This window comes from Triticum aestivum, chromosome 2D, assembly GCF_018294505.1.
Source record: "Triticum aestivum cultivar Chinese Spring chromosome 2D, IWGSC CS RefSeq v2.1, whole genome shotgun sequence".
Classification (NCBI taxonomy): domain Eukaryota; kingdom Viridiplantae; phylum Streptophyta; class Magnoliopsida; order Poales; family Poaceae; genus Triticum; species Triticum aestivum.
Window position 1 is genome coordinate 571395070 of NC_057799.1, and position 7199 is coordinate 571402268.

General features: G+C 48.0%; 1 pseudogene; it reads left to right on the forward strand.

Annotated features, from left to right (window-relative positions):
* The first annotated feature begins 2242 nt into the window (after window positions 1-2242).
* LOC123054586 (UDP-glycosyltransferase 1-like) lies at window positions 2243-3991 on the forward strand (annotated as a pseudogene).
* Window positions 3992-7199: the final 3208 nt, after the last annotated feature.

Here is a 7199-nt window from a genome sequence, read left to right on the forward strand (position 1 = left end):
TCCTAAGATAAAAATGGTGCCAACATATTTTCAATGGAGTTGTTTCATGGTATAAATTTTCTATATTTTCTGAAACATATGTCTACAAATAAAAATAGTCAAAGTTCCATATAATAGATCATGCTCATGCGTAAGAATCACATCTATTACAGAACAGAGTTGTTATATCTTAGTCAAATAGTGTTGGAAACTCTGTTGAAGTAGTAAGTACCACCAGGAACATTCTTTGGCTGCCTCAGTCTTCAAGTGAGGACGCCAACACTCTTGGGTGTTCATAGGGATGTCTTTTCAACAATCAAATTAACAGCTAAAATATATGTTGTGTTTCTATTAGATATATGAAGCCTTTGAAAAAATGGAGCATCAATAACGAATGATATTTGCATGACATGAAAAGTATTCAAATATTGTAGAAGACAGGGAATGAAATGTGAGCTATATTGCATAGGTTCACTGACCTATAAAGATTTTATTAAACTTTTATTAAAATATAGAATAGTCCCTTCAATTTTTTTATTAAAATATATAATGGTCCTAGATAGGCTGTGGCGTCTAGATAGGCTGTGGTGTCTTCCGTGTAAGCAAAACGCCGTTGTTGATGGTGTTTCGAAAAGAGCCAGATCCTGGAAAAAAAATCGATGCAGGGTCAAATCATGTTAAACTTAAACAAACGGGTCAAAACAGTAAAAAAAAAAGTCAAAAACTTGCCATTCCTCCGGGTGCACAGAGCAATATCCTCATTCCCAGGGCGACCGACGCACCGACGGAAATCAACTGTAGCTGATGAATGTGCATGTGATGCGCCATCGGGAAATATTCAAACAACACCCTTGATATACTCTTAACTGAGTGTCAGTTTTGAAGCAATCAGAAGATAAAGATGTCTATATTTCCTCGGACATGTGAGATAAGGAAATCCACTTTGGCACGTGGGAGCATATGCTCCTGCCACGGGGAAAATCTGTATCAGAAGTCAAAAAATTCCGAAGAAAAATTTGACGTGTATATCTTGATATTCTATGTGCGCATGCCAAGTTTCACGGAAAACCGATAATTGTTGTGGCTTGTGTAAAAAATACAAAAAGATGTTTCATGAAAAGCCCGTTTTAAAGACTGAATTTTGCCTTTTTTGCACGCGACAAAAAAGTTGTCGGTTTTTGGCGAAACGACTTTGTGCGAACATAGAATGTCGAGATGTGCGTGCGAAACATTTTATCTGAATTTTATGACATTTCAAAATACGTGTAAAACACATTTTAAAACTAGGAGCATATGCTCCAAATGCCAAAACGCCCCTCTCAGTGAGATGGTGCATTTTATATTCAAACAAAATATTCACTCAAATAGATTCCGCTCCTCTTCAAGATAAATGCAAATGTTACCCGCAAAAAAAGAAGATAATGCAAATGCTTGTCCGCATGTTCTCTAAAAAACTCAATTAGCTTTAGTGGAAGCAAAGACAACATATATAGGTCGTTTGTCTAGCTGCATCAATTTTTTTATATTGTACGGACTAGAACAAGCATGGAATTTGTGAAGACGAACCAAAAAGAATTAAAAATAGTACTTTTATAGATTTCATAATTGAAAATAATGTAAAAAAACAAAAGGTTTGTCCATGAACTATAACAGCCTAGTTTGGTATGTTAAGTCTATCAATTTTCATACTAATTCTCTTGTAGTTTTTGACTTTTTATATTACTTCCAATTATGATAATCTACAAAAGTACTATTTTTCAATTATCAATGAAGTTCAACAAAATAAATTTTCTTATATTCTGAATTTTTTGTTACTTTCCAGGACAATTTAGCAACAAAATATGGAGATGACACAATATAAGATAATTGTGTGTGTGTGTGTGTGTGTGTGTGTGTGTGTGTGTGTGTGTGTGTGTGTGTGTTTATCAATATAAGAGAATTTATTTTGTTGAACTTTATCAGTATAACAACAAAATATGGAGATGGCACAATAACAAGACTTGGGAGGAACTCTGTATTTGAGTGAGTGTGTGCCTCAGGTTCAATTAAGAACATAATTCGGGGTGTATTTTGCATATTCCGAAGTGGGGGTGCTAGCCAACTCATGTGCATGCATCCTGTCCTGCTGAACATGACCTAGTGGTCCAGAATACACCGCTGCATCGTAATAATACATCGGCAGCAGACACCATGGGGCCGGTCCGGAGCCTCTGTGTGTCCACGGCCTCGGCTGGATGGGTGGACGAGGCCGTGAAAGTCCGTCGCTGATTGCCCGTGAATCTAGTATTATCGGGTGGACGAGCAACGAGTTGGGGAAAAATCTGCCTCCGAGTCGCCTTTATTTGAGCAAGGCGCGAGCACGACGAGCAGTCATCAGGAAACGCAAGGCGAGAGGTCGTTTCCCACTTTGCAGAATGGCAGCCCCAAACAATACTAGCACTCCAAAGAAGCTGATTGTCATCTACTCTCCGCCGGGGATGCCGGGCCACCTGTTCCCAGCCGTGGAGCTGGGCAAGCTACTCGTGGTGCAGGGCCTCGAGGTCACCGTCGTCCTCGGCGGGGAGGATAACCACGGCGCCGGTGGTTCCTTCCTCGCCGGCATCGAGGCTGCCAGCCCGTCATTGTCCTTCCACTGTCTCCCCCGTGCCACGCTCCCCTCCGACGTGCCCGCCGGGAGTTTCGAGGCGCAGCTTTTCGGGCTCGCGCGCGCCTCCAACCCGGACCTCCGTGACTTCCTCCGGTCCGCCTCCCCGGCCCCGGAAGCACTCGTCATCGATTTCTTCTGCAGCAGCGCGCTGGACGTCGGCGTCGAGCTCGGCATTCCGACCTACTTCTTTCACACCACTTGCATCGCCAGCGTCGCCTTCTGTCTCTACCAGCAAGTCATCCATGAGCAGACCGCTCTGAGCTTCCGAGACCTCGGCAGTGACCTTTTGCACGTCCCGGGATTACCACCGATACCAGCAGATCACCTGCCTGCGTTTATCCTCGATCGCGACAGCTTGAGCAGTAAGTTCTTCCTGGGCGTATCCGAACGCTTGTGCAACTCGCAGGGCCTTATTGTGAACAGCTGCCGCTCCTTGGAGCCGCGCGCCACCGATGCCATCGTCTCCGGCCTCTGCACGCTCCCCGGGCGGCGAACACCGCCGCTGTACTGCATAGGGCCGCTGATCAAGCCCGACGAGGCTGGGATGCAGCGCCACGAGTGTCTCGCGTGGCTCGATGGCCAGCCGAAGGCAAGTGTGGTATTTCTCAGTTTCGGCAGCTTGGGCCGGTTCAGCGCTGAGCAGATCAAGCAGATGGCGGCGGGGCTGGAGACGAGTGGGCAACGGTTCTTGTGGGTTGTCCGGCGCCCGACCGGCGACGAGCACCAGCCTGCCGGCGACCTCAACACGCTTTTTCCAGAAGGCTTCCTGCACCGGACCAAGGAGAGGGCACTGGTCGTCATGTCGTGGGTGCCGCAACAGGCAGTGCTGGCGCACGGCGCGGTGGCTGGGTTCGTGACACACTGCGGATGGAACTCGGTGCTGGAGGCGGTCATGGCGGGGGTGCCGATGCTGGCGTGGCCTCTGTACGCCGAGCAGCACACAAACAAGGTGTTCTTAGTCGAGGAGATGCGGCTGGCCGTGGCCATTGAAGGGTATGACAAAGAAATGGTGGAAGCCCAGGAAGTGGCGCGAAGGTGAGGTGGCTGATTGAGTCCGATGGTGGGCGGGAGCTCCGGCATCGGACGCAAGGGGCAATGCGGCAAGCGAAGGAGGCGCTGGACGACGCTGGTGAATCAAGAACTGCGTTCCTGCACCTTACCAGACAGTGGAAAAACGCCGACCACAATGGAAGCATCAATTGAAGAATTTCTTTCAAATGTTAGTGCCATGTAATAAGTGCCATTTATGTTCATGTGCGGACCTTTGAAATGCTGCAAACAGAACTATTCAAGCTTTACTGTTCATGTATTTGAGAGAACCACTCCCTCCGTTCCTAAATATAAGTCTTTGTAGAGATTGCATTATGAATCACTTAGAGCATCTCCAACAGCTGCCCAATGCGCGGCGCCCAAAAAACGGGTTTACAGCGCGCAAGTAGTTTTTTTAGGGCGCTAGAAGACGTTTGCTCCAACAAGCGCTGCAAAATATGTTGCGCGCGCGAGTCGAGCGGTCCCATCTGCAGCATCCCAGAGTTTGCAGCGCGCGTGACTGGACGTACTAAATATGCTGCGCGCGATGCCTTTTTAATGCGCGCGCTGCATTAGTTATAGCGCGCGCGCTTTTTGTGCGGCTGCTGGAGACTTCAAATCGGCTCCGCGCGCGCTAAAAGCAGTTTTTATACCGCGCGTCGCTTATATAGCGCTTCTGTTGGAGATGCTCTTACGAATGTATATATATGCATTTTAGAGTGTAGATTCACTCATTTTGCTCTGTATGTAGTCCATATGAAATCTGTACAAAGACTTATATTTAGGAACAGAGGGACTATTTATTTGCATTTATCGAATGTTTTTTGCATGCAAAATCAACACAGTGGGCCCCTCCTCCCCGAATTCAACGGAGGTGGGCCCTCTTCCCCCTATTTCCAATCACAATTTGCTAGCTGGCTAATCACGTAAAATGTAAATAATTTTTTCGTAGATGTAGCATTCTCCCATGGAAAACATGTTCAAGAAAATTGTTATTTTTTGAAACAATGGACGCCTTGTTTGTTACAGTAAAGATATTGCTGATCATAACTGAGTTTTACACATTACTCACCACCAATCTAGCGCTCGCCGCAGTTTTGTGCTTTAGGTGACCCGTCTCAAGTATGGCGCTCCGCCTTCCGCCCCTCCAGCGTGATCTTAACACCCCCTCCTCCCATCGACTCGTTCTCCTCGGTTTGGCCGGGGCTGAGCATTCTCTTGGGGCGCGTTTGGTTACCTACATTGTTTTTGGGCACTTTGCATACTTGTCCCAACTGGGCATGGCTGAGCATATGCCGGCAAAAAACCAACATTTGCATGTTCATTGGTTGCCTGCATTGCATCAAAGCCCATATGGCTGCAACTTGTTTGGTTGACTGTGTTTGTGCTTTAGGTGTGAGCAGATGCAAAGCACAGCTGTTTGGTTGTGTGCAAGTACTTGATATGCTTACCCCTTTCAAATATGGTGGAGTTACCACCCATTTGACAGCACACAAAACACACACAACACACTATGATCAATAGCAACACAAAAATAGCAAGAACAAGCAAAGAATAGGCAAATCATAAGCTACTAGGCATAAGTTTAAAACAGCAGGGCATCCCATGCTCCTGCTGGACCCCAGGGTGCTACTCCCTGGGCAAAATATGGACATGTTGACAACAAACGAGACGACCGGGCTTCAGTTCAAACCTACACTACTTCAGTTCAGAGTGCTACGCATGGTTCAGAGTTTCAGACTAGACAGACGAACTAGACGGCCTGAGTGATGTCACCGACGTAGTTGTGCTTCATGCACCGGACAATGCAGATGTTGGAGCTATTGGCGTTGTAGATCTGCACCTTGAGCCCCAGGCGGGAGAGCTTGAAGACTACAAGGTCGCTGGGGACAATCTTGTTTCGGCCGCAGAAGTACTCCCAGCCATGCCCCAGCACCATGTGCCCCTTGAACATCTGCATCTGGACCCAAAACTCGCACCACTTGTTGGCGAAGAGGCTGACGACGCGAGGAGGGCCTCTGACCAGCCATTGCTTCATCACCGGCCTGAATTACGCGGGATGATGAGCATGGCGATGTCCTCCTGGTCAACGATCTACACGTAGAACCTGATAGGTTCCCGTGCATCCTCTTCGTGCCCGGTCCTCGGCCTCCTACCAGCGCCCAACGACATCCTCATGAACTCCACCCTGCCAGGGAGCACCACCCTCTTCAGCCACCGGTTGGTGGGGATGAGGTCCTCCGCCTCCTCTGCGCCAGCGACGACCTGCGCACCACCGCCGGTTGTGTCCCACTCCGTCTTCATTATCTTGTCAGCAAGATGGACATCAGTTAGCAACACATATGACATATGATCAAAGCTAACAAGTAGGACATCATGTATGCTCACTGAACACAACTTACAATGTTCACTACTAAGTACTAACACATGATCAGTGCTACTCTGATCAGTGGTTACAGTTATCAGTGGTTAGAATTATCAGTGCTAACACTGATCAGATGAAGCCACGGCTCACATGTCCTACTTTCACCTACTATTTTTGGCATTCAAGTATGTCCTACTTGCATGCCACATGCACTCACGTACCCTAGCAACAAGAGCAACATAACAACAACAGAAAGAAGAGTAGCATCAATAACAACAAGAAGAAGAGTAGCATGAACAACAGCAGTAAGAACTAACAATAGTAGCATATACACTAGTAATAGCACCAAGAACAAACAATGTGGCACTACAAACTAACAATTTGGCAGTAGAAAGTAACAATGTGGCACTAAAACGATGCAAACTACCACTACATTATGAACAATCTACGCATGTGGGATGAACAAAGTAAGTATGCACTCTTGTTCATCCCCTAATCAGTGGATTCTCATCGAATCCAGTCGAATCTAGTAGAATCCAGTCGAATCGGATCGAATCGGGTCAAATGTACGGGCCACAATCTAATCTAACACACTATGAACTACCCTAAGAACCCTAACTAAGAAGAAGAGGGGGGTTTGGGAGCATACAGCGGGGGTTGCTGGTGTAGCGTACGCCGGTCGTGGTGAAAACCCCGGTGGGAAGAGGGGTGCTGCTGCCGATGAAGAGGACCCGGCCATTCCCAGGGCCGCGGCTGTGCACCTCAGCCTGCACCGGCTCGAAGATGACGCCGGCATCCTGGAGCTCCCCTCCCCTTGCACCGGACGCAGAGGAGAAAACCGTCGTATGGGGGTAAAAATACCCCCCATAAGAGGGGCCTACAAAGGACCGCGCCGGCGGGTATTTGATCCCCACGATGTTCGAGCCGATGGAGAGGACCACCGGCTCCGGTGGCGGAGCCGGAGCGACCAGCGCTGGCGCTGGATTGGCCCGGGGCGGCGGCATGCTAAAGAAAGGGGAGGGAGCTAGCAGTGGCGCAGCCAGATCTACTCCGACCGCGGAGTGTTGGGGAACGTAGCATGCAATTTCAAAATTTTCCTACGCTCACGCAAGATCTATCTAGGAGATGCATAGCAACAAGAGGGGAGAGTGTGTCCACATACCCTCGTAGATCGAAAGC